This window comes from Sardina pilchardus, chromosome 7 (genome assembly GCF_963854185.1).
Source record: "Sardina pilchardus chromosome 7, fSarPil1.1, whole genome shotgun sequence".
In the NCBI taxonomy this organism is placed as follows: Eukaryota; Metazoa; Chordata; class Actinopteri; order Clupeiformes; family Clupeidae; genus Sardina; species Sardina pilchardus.
In genome coordinates, this window is record NC_085000.1 from 10842953 (window position 1) to 10845452 (window position 2500).

The window sequence follows — 2500 nt, forward strand, 5'->3', positions numbered from 1 at the left end:
GTGGTCTTTTCTCCCCAAATGCACTTGATGCTTGTGTGTTTGAGAGGGGAGTGTGTTTTCATGTGTGTGTATTTGTGCAGGAGAGAGGTACAGGCTGTACAATATGTTTGTGTGTGTGTGTGTGTGTGTGTGTGTGTGTGTGTGTGTGTGTGTGTGTGTATGCTTTTTTGTTCTTTTGGACAGCAGATCCCCAGAGCTTACACCACATCTCTGCTCATCCCAGATCCACCGAGGCCCTGTTTCTCTGTCACACACACACACACACACACACACACACACACACACATCTTACACACTCGCAGACCCTGTAATAACCCACTGGGAATACAGAAGAAAGAACACACACCACTGGGATTTGCGTAGCCTGCATGTGTGAATGTGAAAGAGAGAGTGCTTGTGTGTGTGTGTGTGTGTGTGTGTGTGTGTGTGTGTGTGTTAAAGAAATAAAGAAGCGCTCATTGTCTTTATTTAAGTAGTAATTGACTGGCGGTGATGATGGTGGTGGGGGTTGGACTGTACGGCTCCTTGTGCATACTGTATGTTTGTGTGTGTGTGTGTGTGTGTGTGTGTGTGTGTGTGTGTCCGTGTGTGGGAGGGGGGGGGGGGGGGGGCGGTGAGTCTGAATCGTCCGTCAGTGCGGCTGTCAGCTTGGGCCTTTGACGTCCTGGCAGATCTGGACTGTGGGGGGGAGGCTTCTTTTACGGTGAGGATGGGGAGCTGGGGGGGGGGGGGGGGTTGTCTAGTTCCAACGCTGACAGCTGTTTTGAACAGCCTCCCTCCTTTAGACTGTCAGCGCCGTCTAAACAGGGCTTTCTTCACCACCCCCCGCCCCCAAACACACACGCATGAGCACACACACACACACACACACACACACACACACACACACACACACACGTGAATACGAACATGCATTTGTCTACACACACAGAGTTACATTCTCAATTCTCACATTCATACACACACATTCACTCACAAACCATACACACACACACTCACAAAAAAGTGCTTTCTTCTTGTTGGTTGTTTGAGTGTGGGCTTCTGTTCCTCCCTCTTAATGATTTGGCTCTGGCTCGGTGCTGCTGTTTCAGAGAAGGGGGGTCACAGACAAACACCTGTCAGGCATGGACCCACACACACTCCTCACTGAGCTGGGGTGGAGGAGGATGGGCCATTTTTGGATAGGATGCTGTTTTTAAAAGAGTAGAAAGAGTTCTGTAGAAAGTGCTATACGGCTGCAAAGCTCAGGGCTGTGGCGGTGTGTTGAGGAACACTAAGGTACTTTTATTTATATATAGCGCATTTAACGTGCACCCCAAGGGGAGGACTGGACATGCTGGGGTAGGTAGGGAGGTAGGGAGGGATGAGGAAGGCTCATGCTGCTTGAAACACTCTCCAAACCTCACCAGGGGAAATGACCGATACGATACGAGACCAAGAGATGACCGATACGATGCAGAAGTATGAGCGGGCGTTAACCCTTACGTGCTAGGGAGGTGAGAGCGGCGTGAGTGTGAGTGATGTGAGAGTGATATGAGCGCGAGGTGATGATGAGATGATGGAGATCTCACAGAAGACTCAGTGAGATGTGTGGCTGATCTGCGTGCCCAGGTGAGAGCACCTGATGACGTGGGCAGGGGGAGATTTGGGAGATTTTCCTGCCATCCGTGCCACACGCACGTTGGTGACGCACCGAGAGCGTGCAGCTCCTCCGCGGGCCTCGGCGTCCCGCGCCCGCTCTGACGACAACTGGCACCGCCGCTCTCCCGGGCGCGCCATCTGCCGGCTCGGCCGCACCCAGCCTGCGGGTACAGCGGGCGCCACGGGCACCTTGGGCACTGGGGAGTGGATTAACAGCGCTGGTAGCAGTGGCACAGTGCCCAATAGCGGAGGAGAACACACACCACCTCCATCAGGGCTCACCTGCCCTCGCCTCTTTTCATTTGAATGTATTAATAGTTGCAGGTAACAACAGAGCTGCCAAGGTCCCCTGATCCCCCTATCTTAGGGTGGCCTCATGCCCATCTCCTGCCAGTCTACCTCGCCATCTCTCTCTGGGTGAAGTGTCTGTGGGGAAGAGTGGCACACTGTGTTTGGTTCTGCTACTCTTCTGATGCAGTGCGCCACAGTGTTTGGAAGCCAATAACGGGCATGTTGGCATGGTGGCGTGGCGTGGCGTGGCGTGGTATTTGTGTCTCCTTTGTCTTCCATTGTTGTTGTTCTGTGGCGATATTGTAAGAGCACACTTGGGTTGTATGGTTTAGCATGCTGTAGAATCCAATGCAAAGCTGGCTGTTTGCTAGAGTGATGGGTTTGAAGAATTTCAGGGATGCTGCTAATTTGTTTATCAACCTTGTCACCATGGATACTTAATTGAATGTGTTTCCATGCACACCAGCATCCTTGGTTTGATCAAGGTTCCATGAATTTGTTTGTATAGTGTACAGTATAGATTTGACTGTATGTACATTTCTCATGGTTTACTAGCATGGACAGTGCT

The 2500-nt window shown here is 51.6% G+C and overlaps 1 protein-coding gene across 1 annotated transcript in view; it reads left to right on the forward strand.

The window, feature by feature from the left end:
- Positions 1-2500, forward strand: part of zbtb46 (zinc finger and BTB domain containing 46) — an 87920-nt gene that overhangs the window by 58341 nt on the left and 27079 nt on the right. The gene's annotated exons all lie outside the window — the stretch shown is intronic.